We start from the raw sequence: 14,729 nt of genomic DNA on the forward strand, positions 1-14,729 counted from the left end.
TCCAAAGATGAGATGGATATGATGCCTAGGAAGTTACTCACGCGAGAACGCATGTCTGAGACACTCAGAGTCGTAGTTAAAACTGAATAAATGGTTGCACTAAACCGTTCTGGCTTCAGACTCATCTGCATACGGTCGCGCACACCAGCGCACATACCGATGCTAGACCTTAAAGTTATAAATGAAATTCCAGGTTCCACCGGCAGTTAAGTATCCAACACAGCGGGTAAAATTTATGCATAAGCTCGTAATGCCGTTGATAATGTATACAAAGACGTCTAAGCGGTTACAGCTACACTTCTGGTTTCTTGGACCATAAATCATAACTCGTGTTCAAAGGATAAATGTAGCTTTGAACGACTTATCTTTAATCGGCATCTGGCCGTCGGATCCACGGCTTCTTCAAGGCCTTTCACTTTTGCAAACTAGTTCGCTCTCCCTCAGACACTCTGGTAACAGCCTGTAGAGCGACACATCGGCTTTAAGCAGGAATTAAGTGTATGTTATACAGCACATAGTGACTGCGTGAAGGCTGCAGTACCGACGTTGTCGTTATCCTCGCCGAGCTTATGATCAAGGCACGACGCGGCCACACCCATGTAGTACACCAAATGAAGGAAGGCGTGAGGCCGGGTCAGTTCTACGTGACGCCAGCGGATTCACACTTGCGTCCCGCATCCACTGCCGCAGCAACAATCTTGAGTATGTGTTGTGCGTTTTTTTTTTTTTGGTACGCACTTCTAGCAGCTTAGTTGTCCTTACACACCGCGGGTGCAATAGTGAATTCATGTGCTACATTGGACAAAGCTAACGGCGCATTCGACCGGTCACTTTCGAGCACTGTATAGAGCACCCTCCCGGTGCAGTTTACATTCCGCTGACTGAAATCAAGCAATCTGAACACATTCCCCTGGTTCAGTACGAGCGCCGCGCTCCAGCCCAGAGCGTTCCGAGGAGTTCTCGCCGTCGAGCTTTGGGAGCGCGACCGCGAGCTCCGAAAGAAACTCGATCACTTGGCTGCTCTGATTGCTCTGAGAGCAGATATATAGTAACTTCGACTATAGCGGCAGGATTTCTGTGGCTCTAATATTCAGAGGGCTCCGCATCGCATCAAACCGAGTTTGAGTGCAACTTAGGAACCGGTGTCTAACCAAAAATCAAATGGTGGGCTTTGACGTACCCCAGAACACCACGGAGCTCGCGAGACACGTCGCATTGCAGGGCGCCGCATTAACTTCTACCACCTGGTGTATCGTCTAACGTGCACATACATCACACGCGGGCTTTTTTTTTTTTTTTGCACTTCGAGTACCATCGAAATGCCGCCACCGCATCTGGAACTCGAACCCGCGACCTCGTGCTCAACAGCAGCAGAACGCCACAATCACCTTTGCCACCGTGGAGGATACAGAGCTAAGCGCGTACCTGTTTTACATGCAGCTAGAAGTTCCAGCGCCGATTCAACAAGCAGATAAACGAGCAACGAAAAAAAAATTTCAGTAAAAGAAGGTACAAAACTCAAATAGCGCAGCTTGTTAGTATGTATGGCACCTCGACCAGACTCGAGCAATTGCATACCGTGCTAATTTCCCGCTTGCACGCACAACACCGAGGCACGCATTCTGAATTGAAATTCGACACTCCCGTCTTGCATGGTGAAGATCTCGTTTATACGCAACGGGCTCCTTTTCTATTTTGCTATTATTTTTATTTCGCCTGCACATACTTGCCAGTCTGAAATTTCATCGTAAAGATATCTTGGAGACGATACCGAGGGGAAAGGGAGAAAGAGCAGACGCATTTTGGGGGACAGGAACATGCGCTCTATTACTGATCATGTACAAGGGGGTGCTAACAAACATGGAGCCTTATACAGAAAAAATTGTCCATGTAACCGAATTCCTGACTATATTGCCCAATTTCTCAGTGGCGCAAAAGTCAACTACCTGTGTACTCTGTTCTTTTCAGGTCCAACGTGAACACGGCAGCAACTCCAGAAACGTTGAGTGTGGGAGAGCATAGGACCAAAATCAAGTTCCTGTTTCGCCAAGGCAGAGGTGCGCAGAAGATTCACGATGAAAGATCACAAACATTCAGCAATAATAGCCCTCCGAATGCTACCATTAAAAGTTGGGTTGCCAATTTGAAAACTTGTAATTTCGGTACTGAAAGCGACAAACAAGAAGGCCTGTTTCTATACCTGTGCCTGGAAAGGTGAGAATCTACCCATAACATCACTTCGAAGGACCACCGAATATGAGCCAAAAGGTACGCTACGTATCTGGTAATATCACATAAGCGAGTTTTGTAATATTCTTGCAAGAAAAAAAAAAGCTAAATGAGTCATATGTGCTGCTCAAACTGGTAACTGGCCGTGAGATATCGATCTGCTGTTATGATCCCGATTCAAAGGAACAATATAAGAAATCGACGCCCAGTAGCTGCCCCCCCCCCCCCCTACCAAGGACAAATAACTTCCGTGTGCAAAGCTCGGTGCACAAACAAGCAAAGGGAGGGCGAATCATTCGGCACCTCGGAGCACCGACGCGCCATCTGTTAGCTTCCTGGCTAGCTCGAATGGTAGAGCGACTGCCCCGGTAAGGCATTCGTCCCGACTTCGACTTTCGCGGACCAGGACGAATATCTATTCAACTGAGCGAGAGGCTTTCTTCCTTTGGTCCGCGAGCTGCCCGTTAAGCACTCTGGAGCAGAACATACAGCAAGAGCTGGACACCACGGAAGCTTTCCTTACAAACACGGGACTGAAGCTCTCCCCCGGCAAATCAGAGCTCCTCCTGTGCAAGCAAGGCCCCAGGGAGAGACAGCCCCTTAGCTCCCTCTCCATTCACCTACACAGCAGGGACGGAGGAAACATCCCCAGGTGTAACACAATCAAGATCATGGGCATGGTAATTGGGGCTTACAGCAATGACAACGCAGAGGCACTAAACGCATCGAAAAGAGCACCCCCAACTTCACCAGGGTCATATCACGGGTCGCCAGCACAAGGGACAGATTGAAAGAAGACAACTTCATGAAAGCATTTCACGCCTTCCTCATCAGCCACGTAAACCTACGCCGCCCCCTTTCTCAACTGGAAGAAGACGGAGCTGGACAAAATCGACACACTAATCAGAACAGGATTAAAAAAAGGTCCTAAACCTCCCTAGAAACACTAGCATGGAACGACTCCTGCGACTGGGGCTACGCGACACGGCAACCGAACTCTTTGAGGCACAGCGAACCACCTGAATCGGCTCTCACTCACGAGGGCGGGCACCAAGATCCTACTAGAAGCCCCTCTTCATGCCACCAGTGAAGACGCAACTATGCACAAACGCCAAGAGAGCAATAACAGTCGATCCAATCCCAAGAAACATGCACCCGACCCACAACGAAGGGCGGAGAAAAGCTAGAGCCAAGATAATCTTCGACAACATCGAACGCAACGAAACGCAAGTCCTCTTCGTTGACGCGGCCAGATATTGGAATCGAGACGCCTACACGGTCTCCGTGGTGGACGCCCATGGCTCGCTCGTCAACAGAGCCACGATAGTTAACTTCTCTCGTGAAGCAGAAGAAATGGCCATCGCGGTGGCCCTTCGAAGCTGCAAAGGAGCCTCCGTCGTTTACTCGGACTCAAGAACAGCCATCAGAACCTTCTCGGCGGCCCTCGTCTTTTGGAAAGCCGTCACGGTCGTTAACAAAATCTTCTACCAAGAAACAAGAAGTTACAACCTCATGTCCGCACACATCACATGGTTCCCGGCCCACATGGGCAACATTTCCGGACGTCCTGACTGTATTCCGAACGAGCGAACACACCAACTGGCGCGAGAACTCGCATTCTGCGTCTGCGGTCCGCCCCCTCTCTTCGACCAAGCCTGGAGGGACCTGGACAACAAAGACCCGCTCGTGCCACACAACTAAATCACTTCAAATCATTAGTTAGGACGAAGAATCTTTCCTCCTCCTCACCCAAAGCTCAAAAAAGCACAGGCCGTCACTTACAGACAGTTGTAGACTAGAACATACATCACACTAACGACACTAAGCAGCCTCAATCCAGACCTTTCTACTGAATTCCCACACTGCGGCCACGAATACAACACCTTCGAACACATGCTTTGGCTGTGCCCTAACAACGCGGACACGGACTTTCCTGACCAGTCCTCCTGGGACTCAGCGCTCAGAAGCATAGAACTCATCGCTCAGCTCAAGGCTGTCCAGAGGGCTGTCGCCGAAGGACTCTTGTCTACCGGCCCCGACCTGGGTGGAGCCGCCGGATTGATTTAATTCTTTCTCCTCGGGACCTAAATAAAGTTCGCACTCACTCGCTCTTCTTTCTGAGAAACACGCATGGCTTTCCATTATAGCTCCGCGCTACATTCTAATAGGTGGCAACATCCGTCCAGTGCTTCAAGTTGTCGATTAATTCGCCCTCGCCCCGAGATCTGCGAGCCTCGTGGTTAGCTCGGATGGTAGTGGGACCGCCCAGGCAAAGCGTTGGTTCCATCTTTCAATCCAGGACGAGTTTTGTTTTCTTCAACTGCGAAGCTTTCTTAATGAGAAACCCGCACGTATGGGTTTTCTTTGTAGCTTCCTGCTGCAGCGGGATGGGTGACAACTTTTCCCTTTCAACAACTTTCCTCGACCTTGCGAGCTTCCGCAGAACTTATTTGCCAAAAAATCATGTGGGGCCAAGAGAGTCGAAGAGAACCGGAACTGAACGTAAGTTGAATCATTATTTTCAGTCAAACCAGAACCAAGCCGATACATTTTCGGCCATCCCGGAACCAAACCGGAACCGAAACTGTTCAGAACCGGTTCGACCATGGGTTACACCCAAGGTCGTCTTTCCTGAAATTTTACGACCGTGCAAGCAGCTACTGACAAGGGCTAAAAAGGTATGTTGCGTCAAACAGCTGCAGTGCGCAGTGTGTAATTACCTCGGGAACAGTCACATTGATATCATTGGCCGACTGAACTGTACGCATTGTCGGCGCCTACTTTTTAGGCCTATCAGCACGCACTAATGGGTACAATGTAGCCCTCGAATCCAGCCTACAGTTTAATCGCAAAATGTTCAGGACTGATTAGCCTCTCTTGCTCATACTTCCTACAGCTGCGACTGGCCGGTTAGCGATACCGATATATGGCTCTCTCTAATTACTTGTAATTGGTTAAAAAAACTCCTTCGTTCCAAAGAAGCTCTAGGATTAGTCTATCTTCTATAATGTTTTCATTTGGTTCGGTGACTCTTCTACGATTTCGGTGCACGTTAAAAAAACCCATGTGGTCCAGATTTACGGAGACCGTCATAGTATAATGCACAGCAGAGAATAGAATAGAAAGTATAACTGGTTGAAAGATTTGTAAATTATTTTTTGTTCTTTCCTTTTTTCCACTTTCCCTGTGCAGGAACTTAAAAAGAAAGGCGAAAGCCCAGTCTTTCAGGACTTTTTCCCCCGCCTCAACACCTCTATCCTCAACTGCCACCGCGTTCACGACCGGGCAATAGTTTCAAACTAGTGTTTTACACATAGATAATTTTATAACTACGTCATTTCTTCTAGACGATCCATCCGCTGACGATAACTATCAGACTCGGTTAGGCTAACCAGTGCCTACACCTTCCAAAATCCGACTAATGACGTGCCTAACAACCATCGAAGTCAAACATGTAATAACCTTAGGTAACACGCGCTCTGCTCAGGGGGCTTGATGTGCTCGAGTCACTCCTCCCAAGTAGAAAATTCTTTATAAAAGCCCGACATTTCTTATTATATTTCATACTTCAATTTAGTCCCAATATTGTGTACTACTGCGATGAAATCCGGTTTTTGGCAAAACTTTAGAACGACTTAAAGCACAGTCGACTATGATTTCCTATGCCTTAATAATTTAGTTTACCCTAAACAATTTCATGTTAAACATGGGAAGAGTCGTGGTGGTGGTGGGGGTAAGAGTGGGGGGGGGGGGAGGGTTTACACCAAGGCAGGGATACATAACCGACAATTGTTCCACCTCAACGTCCTGCGAGATCGGGGGGGGAGGGCTCGTGAGGAGGTGTCGAAGAGCCCTGTGTCTCGAATTAAATGCAATCAGCAATCGTTGCACTCCCTTCCCAATCGCCGCGGGCCCTGCTAGGGGAAACGACGTCTGCAAAGGTCCTTTGCGAAAGACCATTCTTTAAAAGCTGTCGACCATCGCCTTTTTCTATCTCTGTCGAACTGCTGGCATAGCCAAACGAAATGTTCCGTGTCACCGTATAACCACAGAAGGCACAATGGAATGAAATGGAGTCACTCTGCCTTATTGTTTTATACAACCGGTTAAGCTTCCCTCGAAGCGAGCGCAAGGAAGTGATCAAATTTCCAGCGCGCGTGTGTGCGTTTATATACGCCTCCGAGATTGGAACAGGAGGTCCACCACACCACTCAGCGCTTCTTAGGGCCAGGACAGCCACGCTTATACCATTGCGAGAAGGATGGGAAGCGAGCACGCTTCTAATGCGCGAATTATACGAGTGCGAGGACGGAACGGGTCCGCCGGACGCGCGTACGCTGAACCCGGATGAAAAAAACGTGAGGCGGGGGGGAGGGGGGGGTCTACTACACACCGCACACCAACACATGCTTCCAACTAACAAGTGTCCGTGCGAGCGTGCCCCCCCCCCCGGGCGCGTTTGTGTGTGTGTGTGTGTGCGCGCGCGCGCGCGCGTGCGTGCGTGCGTGCGTGCGTGCGTGCGTGCGTGCGTGCGTGAGAGAGAGAGAGAGAGAGAGAGAGCGCGCAATTGAGTTATTCTCGTCATACGGAGGCAATCACGCAAAACGACGACTCCGCGGCGCGCGTACGGCGGAAGCATGCGTCGGACGACACGCGCGGTGTACACATGCCTTACTTTGCTCTCCTCCTCCTCCTCCTTCCCCCCGCGTAAAAGAGTGCATTATCGCGGATGGACGACACCGGCTAAGGTGTGCAGTGACCGTGGCGGGCAGTAAAAAATGATAATCAGCCTCCCTTTTATGTCGCCTACAGAACATAAGGCCTTTCCCAGCGATCTCCAATTGCCCCTGCCTTGCGCCAGCCGACACCACCTTGTGCCTGCAACGCTCCCTCATTTCGTCATAGCACTCAGTTTCTCTGCAATCCCCCGACTGCGCGGCCACTTTATTGCGATAGCAATTATAAAAACTGTCCGGGCGCATTTCAGCCGTCGGCGTCGCCGTGAGGTTACCTATAAATTCCAAGGTCAATAAAATCTTCGCCGCGCGCCGTGTGTGCGAGTGAAAGCGTACGAGGCTGAGCCGGCGATCGCAGCTCAATCTCGCGCACGGAAGGGAGGAAAGCGGGGCGGAAGCGCGCCGTCTTCAGTCGCACGACACTCCGGCGGTAAGGTAGGGGGAAGGGGTTAATAAAATCGTCGCCGCGCGCCGTGTGTGCGAGTGAAAGCGTACGAGGCTGAGCCGGCGATCGCAGCTCAATCTCGCGCACGGAAGGGAGGAAAGCGGGGCGGAAGCGCGCCGTCTTCAGTCGCACGACACTCCGGCGGTAAGGTAGGGGGAAGGGGTTAATAAAATCGTCGCCGCGCGCCGTGTGTGCGAGTGAAAGCGTACGAGGCTGAGCCGGCCATCGCAGCTCAATCTCGCGCACAGAAGGGAGGAAAGCGGGGCGGAAGCGCGCCGTCTTCAGTCGCACGACACTCCGGCGGTAAGGTAGGGGGAAGGGGTTAATAAAATCGTCGCCGCGCGCCGTGTGTGCGAGTGAAAGCGTACGAGGCTGAGCCGGCGATCGCAGCTCAATCTCGCGCACGGAAGGGAGGAAAGCGGGGCGGAAGCGCGCCGTCTTCAGTCGCACGACACTCCGGCGGTAAGGTAGGGGGAAGGGGTTGTCTACTCCGGACCGCTGTGTCTTGTGTATCTTGAAGGCCATCTGCGACGGCGACGAAGTCTGCCGCGCGCTGTGTTCCCGCAGCTTAGTTCGCGTTGATGCGAGACGCAGCACTAAGGTAAATTCGCCTGCTGCTGCTGCCGCGCTTCCTCGCTCTAGCGTTTCGACAGTGAGTTACCGCGGTCATTGAGTGAGCCGCGTTCATGTTTTCTTGCTCGCACGTCACACCATGCTTGTTAATTTAGTTCGTATTCCTACGTTTACAAGTTTGTACGGCCGATAAAGCTACTATGCTGATTTCGTACAGCTGCCGACTAATTTGCTGTCGCAATGGATGGTTCGCCTTTCTAGTTAAACTTCAGCTTTATTTTTAAATATGTATCAATAGCGGCAATCAATAGAACACCATTTTATATTCCGCTAGAACTACAGAGAGGCGTGTGCTCATTTTGATGCCCAATTTGTACGCCTGTTCTTAATTTATTGTAGAGATAATACGAACATTAAGAACATCCCTCGTATTTCGGCGACAACTTATAAGCGTAGCGAAGATATGCGAGCTAACGCACCGAAACGGAGAGAGAAAGGGGAAAGAAAGGTAGAAAAAGTGAACTACAGAGACGCCCAGTTTACTACCGAAATTGGCTGGCGTAGAGAGGTGGATCGAAACAGCGCAGCAAAATTGGGTGAAAAGAACAGTCTTCTACCTTTACTGCACCTTACAATCAAAGCGCACTAGCAGCGTCCCAGTGTCAGTCTCCCACTGCAAGTCTTTCCATCACCGTCTCTCTGACCAGCGATTGGAGCCGAGACAATGTCACCGCCCCGTACGAGCATATACAGGGCCGCAACACTTTAACGCTCCATTTTTCAATGCCATTTCTTTGTGCGCTTCGTAATGACCAGAGCGACGCCCCGGCAGCGTTATCAACGGGATGAGCCGGCCGCACTGACATAACATATAAACAGTGACGTATAATCGAGCAGAAAGCGTCGCTACAAAATCGTGGCGCCAGTGTTGTCGATTCTTGTGAGCAATTAGCTTTCAAGCTCTCACAGCGACTCAAATCAGAAGGCGGCTTTCTCGGAAAGCTGTAAAGATTCACTTTATGGTCCTGCCGCGTCTTCGTGGGAATCGCCGAGTGACTGCATGTCCCGCGACAAAGTGAAGACGACGAAGGCGCGCTCAGGCTCGCGCACGGGTTCACCACATTGCGTATGGCTGTAAATAATCTTTGAAATTTCTCTTGATCCTTTACATTTCGTTTGAGAGACGCGGAGCCTGGTTTAAAGCATCGTCACACCTGCATATATCATGAACAGGTTCGCTAGTGCATTCGCATATTTTTCTTCTTTTTCTTCTTCTTTTTTTTCCATTCCCCTGTAATTTTAATCCTCTTCCCCCTCCCTACACCGAGTAGCAAAGCATGTCAGCAGTTGTCTAAGCACGCCGGCAAATATCGGACCGAACACTAACGAAGTGTTCCTACAAAACATGGACGACCCTGTCGCACTTCCCGAAGAGCGCGCGACCGAGCCGCATAGGTTTGATCACGCTGCACACATTTAACGACGGCAAGGTCTATAAATAGCCCCCCGCGAGGACAACACAACAGACGACAGTGCGCACGAACATGCCCGTCATGTCACGGCACGGTCGTACATCCTCGTGGTACGCGCGTTCGCACGTATAGACAAGAAAACCATGGCCAGGCGGCGCTACTGCGCCTCTTGACAGCGCCCCCAATGTGGAAGCGTCAAGTCGGGCGGTCGCGCCGTGGCGCAGTCTCCGCTTTGTTTACATTGTGTTGTCCGCGCTTTTCTTCGCTGCTCGTGCTCACGGCGCTCCGTTTTCGACGGCGGCAGATCGCCTGCTTGCGCAACAGCCATGCAAAGATTGCCGTGCGGTTGCAAGAAGGCTGCCGACGCCGACAGCTTTTTTTCGTGGCGGCAACCTCACGATAGGGGAGCGTCTGCTTCCGAACGTGTACGGCGTTGAACTAATTGTGGACGGTGATGTGATAGTGAAAGCCAAGTGCGTGTCACAGGTGTCCGACAAGATCGTAGACGACGTCGAGTTAGAGGTACGCACCATGTTCAGAAATTTAGCCACTTTTATTTCAATTACAACATAAGTCACACTGGCAGCAGAAACTTCTGTTGTCATACTACTCGGTGACTGCAGATCCATTGGGCTGCTTCTTGATGGTTCCGTCACTTCACAAAGGCTTGTTCTGGAGTCTGTTTCACACGTGTCTTGCCGCTGCTCAAGAGCTGCGTCGCTGCAGTAGGAAAGCACATGTCCCAGTGGTGCTGACTGCTGAGAAGACTGTTGTGATTGCCATTGGTCTGTTTGGCGCCGCTTCCATCTGCATCGCATATGAGTGAAACAGTATGTGTGCCTATTTGTTGTGGGGATTAAATTACTCCCAATAATATGTTTGCAAAGGTAACGTTCCTGTGATTGTGTGCATATATTATTCTACAAGAGTGCTACCACTACAAGTTACGATACTTGCACACTTAGATACTTAGAAAGCATGGGGAAACAACAAACATAACGCGCACGTCTCGAGCGGCTGCTTTCCGATCTGCCGCTTCCCGACGCACGCGACGACCGCGGCTTGCATTAAATACGGTCTGATACCACACACAAGTAGCGCGCGGCCCCTTTCGTTACCTGCACAACTAGTAATTTAAGTTGCAGCGTTTGGAAAAAGGAAATAACTCTCTTGAGCTCGTCCATGCCAATCGCGAGGGAAGGCACAGTGCAATCAAATAAATTCGGAGGTTCCAAGTGCCAAAACCGTGCCAAAACCACGAAATCAATATGAAGCCCGCTGTAATGGGGAGTCTCAGGAATAATTTTAAGCTCTGGGGGTTCTTTAACGTGCACAAAAATCAAAGCACACGGTAACAAGGGTGTTCTTGCATTTTGCCCCTATCGAAATGCGGCCGCCGTGGCTGGGAATCGAGCACGCGTCGTAGAGCTTAGCGGCGCAACACGCCTGCATTTACCGCTAACAAACGGCGGATGCCACCACAATTCAACAACGCGACACGACTAAACAAACGGCCGTGCACTAAAAACAGGCATATGACTATTCCGCTTTCAAGATATTACACGCGAATGCGAAAGTATGAGACTTACTCGACTCGGCCGCGCACTGCAGTTATCCATGCTTGTCGTCTGTCCTTATCGTCCCACTTCCCAGGAAATCTGTAGAACTTCACGGGCGGCGTAGGACCTTTCGTGTTTTCGAGGCTGCTGTGGCAATCAACAACACATCAGTATTGCGTGCCACCTTTCCTGGCTGATGAGGTCGCACTCGGCATCGCAAAAACCACGCGCACGAGCGCTCCCGCCGTACAGAAGACGGGCGCGCGCCAGCGCAGCGACGACCCTCCAAACTTCCATTGGTCCGCTAGGGGAGCATTCGGCGCTGGTGCCGCGCGGGCAAACTTTAGGTTGCCTCGTCTATACGCGCTCTCCGATCGCACACAGTGTCGAATTACAAGCTTAGTGCGACCCCAACCCTCGCTGCTTGCTTGCAGACTCGCTTGTTTGCCTCCTTGCAGCCTGCACCTGCGCCCTGTGCACCTGCGCCCTCTGGCGGCTCGGACCACCGACTTCGGGTCGCACGTTTCGCGCCGATAATCGGTTCGCCGTGGAACGAAGGCTGGCGTTGTGCGCGCGTATGCAAATTCTGCCGGACGCCTCCCTGCATATACCGGAGCTCTTACGCGTATACCCGGAGAGTTCACAAAGGGCGACTAGTACCACCGAGTGAATGAACCGAGGAATCCTTATCGGGTAAGGTTGTGCGAGTTCCTATAGCTTCCCGCATAGCGTCGATCTCGTTGGAAATGAAGCTCTCGCCGTTTCAAGGTGCCGCCGCGTGGGAATCGCGAAGGCACGCCATTTAAAGGAGCAGGAAGAGCTCACCCGCGGCAGAGGACACCGTATTGCGATTACGACAATTGTCGTTTGACCCCAAATAGTTTGGAGTCACCTTCTGGGTACACTGCTACGCGTTTGTCACCTTCAGCGTGATTTCCCCCGCGCAGGCGTGAGCCTCTCGGGCTTCTCGTGTTCCGCCATCACGTCACCTTCCTCTCTTCGTAAAACTTCTTTTTTTTTTTCTATCCTATTTCGGGGTGACGAATCGGAGCTGGAAGAACGTGTCATAAGTGGCTGCGCGACCTTTACAGAGCTATATCCTTCTTTCTCTAATAATGATGATGAGAGAGAGAGAGAGATAACTTGATACAAGACAGCACAGGAGCGCAGGTGGGTGGTCCCCTCTGTCCAGGAGTCCAGCGGCCTTAGCTATCCTTCGCGCTCGGTCAACCAGGTTGAGCTGGTCCGTCGAGTCGGAGATGGACAGTACTGCTTCCCATCGCCGTGTGGTGGGGGTGTGTTACGGGTGTGAGCTCTGACGTGCTTGCGCAAGCCACATACCATGTGGTAAAGCGTCGCGCATTGATCGCAGTGTGGACATTCTTTTATAATGATGACGACGATTAATTGGAAATGTGCATCACGTTCAACGGCAGATGTAGGTTTACTTGCGACAGACCGAGAGGGATGAAACGCTGAGCACCACGGTGAATAGTACCTTCGTAAAACGAAACTAAATCATTAACATCATCAGTAGCGAGTTTCTCAGAGCGATCGAGGTACTCAGCGTATCTTTAATGGGAGCATCTTGCGCGAGGCTAAAGTTAGGAAATGAGGTGCAAGACGTGTCTGGTTTACGCACAGGAAGAGAAACGCAAAGCTGAAACGCTTTATGAAGCGAAATACCTTCCGTGACGTCACGTCCAAAACGGCCACCCATGCGGCGCGTGCTGAGACCACATCTAGAACTGGCTGACCTCCATATAGTTGGCTCCTCGACTATCTTGCATAACACCAGTCGACATAGAGAGCTTAAGACGCTCCCTCGATAAGCGGACGTCATGCCCAGTCCGAGCTACGAATGACCGCGATACACTTGAAGCATTAAAACTTCCCGTGAACAATAGGTCTGAAGTGAAGAGCTCGCACTCCAGCAAGAACGCGTTTCGACCATAAGAGAGGTGAAGGGATGAAACCCTCGATAACCCCAGAAATGCCGGTTATTGCATATTACGGATTTCTGGATTATTGTGGAATTAAAAAGTTGGCGAAATTGAAGCCTTGAGTACCGCGATGAATTTCGCCATAATTCCTTAAATCAGGTTGCGGTGAATTGGATTGGATTGGATTGGAGCCAACCTTATTTATGCCTGCAGTTGGGCGCTCGCGCGCCCCGACGAGGGCCTACGTCATCCTCGAAGTCGCCGTTACTCGGCGCGGGTCTCCGCTCGCCGTTGCCGGCTCGCTGGGTCCGTGCCTGTCGAGCGCCTGGACGGCCCAGAGCTCGACAGGCTCGAGCGTGGACGGCCCAGAGCTGATCGTCTCGGTCGCAGCTCTTAGCGGTGAAGCCTAATCGATGGTAAATTCACAGTCACGATCACGGCGCGCACGCTTGTACGATTCCAAGTGGGCCACCACACCGATCACATCCATCCGATAGCTAGCTTGCCCGTAGTGTCGGCACCGTATAGGGTTATATACGAGAAAGTACGGCGTTCTTGCGCCTACCGCTGTGGAAACCACTCGAGGCGAGGTCTCTCCAAGCGACGGTGGCCAATTGCGACGATCACCCTCGCGCGCGCTGCCTGGCGTCCACGTGCGCATGCATATATACATGCGCGATTCCACACGGCATACACAACTGCGGCGGCGCACTACCCCCCGGCGGCTTCATGGCAAAAAGCCGATGCCGCCAACACCGCGGAAACGCGCGGATCGCCGAAGATCGTTTCCGAGTAAACAGCGGCGGCACCGTCGCATGCCGGCCGATTTTGGCACGGATGCCCGGATGGGATAATGTGACTTCGCCCCTGCACCTCGAGCGATTGAGGTACATACGTGGGGAGGGGCCTAGCGGCAGTGGAAATGAAATCCGAGAGGTCTTAAAGAATGCCCTTGCTCGCTCTAGAGATATGGGCAATCCTGAGCCATTTTTACGACGTCATTAGCCTCCGCCTAGACCTCAGGCTGTAAGGAGACGATCTCGGAAATGCACATTTCGAATAGGCGACAGAAAAGTGCGCGGCCGACCCGCTTAATTGTGCAGCGTTTAGCAGTGGAAAACGAAGCACCGAATTGCCGGGAGTAAACTTGCGCTGCTCGAGCGTTGGCTGCCGCTTACACAGAGGTCCTTGAAGTCAAAGTCGTTGCGTCACTTGCCTACATACCAACGACGCCCCGCAAAAACTAGCCGTCGCTCCTGTATCGGCGATGTTCGTTCAGCGCAGTGTACGATGGGGCGTAATGACGTTGCGATGTCTCCTGGCGATATATTCAGCAGGTGGGCATCCCGTTGAGAAGACTATTGCTAACCTACTTCCCTTTTCATGCACGTGCAGTGTTTATATATGTTCACCTAATCAATATACCTGTTGGTGGTGGAAACCACCTTCAAGGACTTGGTATGCATGTGACCCGTGTGCGATCGAACTATGAACTAAACCAAGCCAACAACTGAGCACAGTCTTGTGGTATTACGAACATGCGGTTTGAGATATTGGGCGGCGTGCATATAAGACAGCGGCCATTACTGACGGCCTTTGCTTTACGCAATGTAAAAACAGGAATACTGTAACATACGCACGCCGTATCGACGCTTCTACAGCAAGCCAGCAGATTGATTTGAATCAGTTACCTTCCGAAGCTCGTTCAATCTCTCGGCGAACAAATCTGCTCTTCGATCAGGACGGCCCGAATGGTCGTAATCTTCTAATCG

General features: G+C 51.4%; 1 protein-coding gene and 1 long non-coding RNA gene across 2 annotated transcripts in view; both read right to left on the reverse strand.

The window, feature by feature from the left end:
• LOC135901919 (uncharacterized) overlaps nucleotides 1-14,729 on the reverse strand; it is a 391,597-nt gene that overhangs the window by 312,504 nt on the left and 64,364 nt on the right. The gene's annotated exons all lie outside the window — the stretch shown is intronic.
• Nucleotides 9,990-11,253, reverse strand: LOC135901997 (uncharacterized). The gene is made up of 2 exons (XR_010564351.1): nucleotides 11,045-11,253; nucleotides 9,990-10,262 (listed from the first exon to the last, which is right to left on the reverse strand). It is a non-coding gene; the product is annotated as an uncharacterized lncRNA (long non-coding RNA).

The sequence above is a fragment of the Dermacentor albipictus genome, chromosome 9 (genome assembly GCF_038994185.2).
Source record: "Dermacentor albipictus isolate Rhodes 1998 colony chromosome 9, USDA_Dalb.pri_finalv2, whole genome shotgun sequence".
NCBI lineage: Eukaryota > Metazoa > Arthropoda > Arachnida > Ixodida > Ixodidae > Dermacentor > Dermacentor albipictus.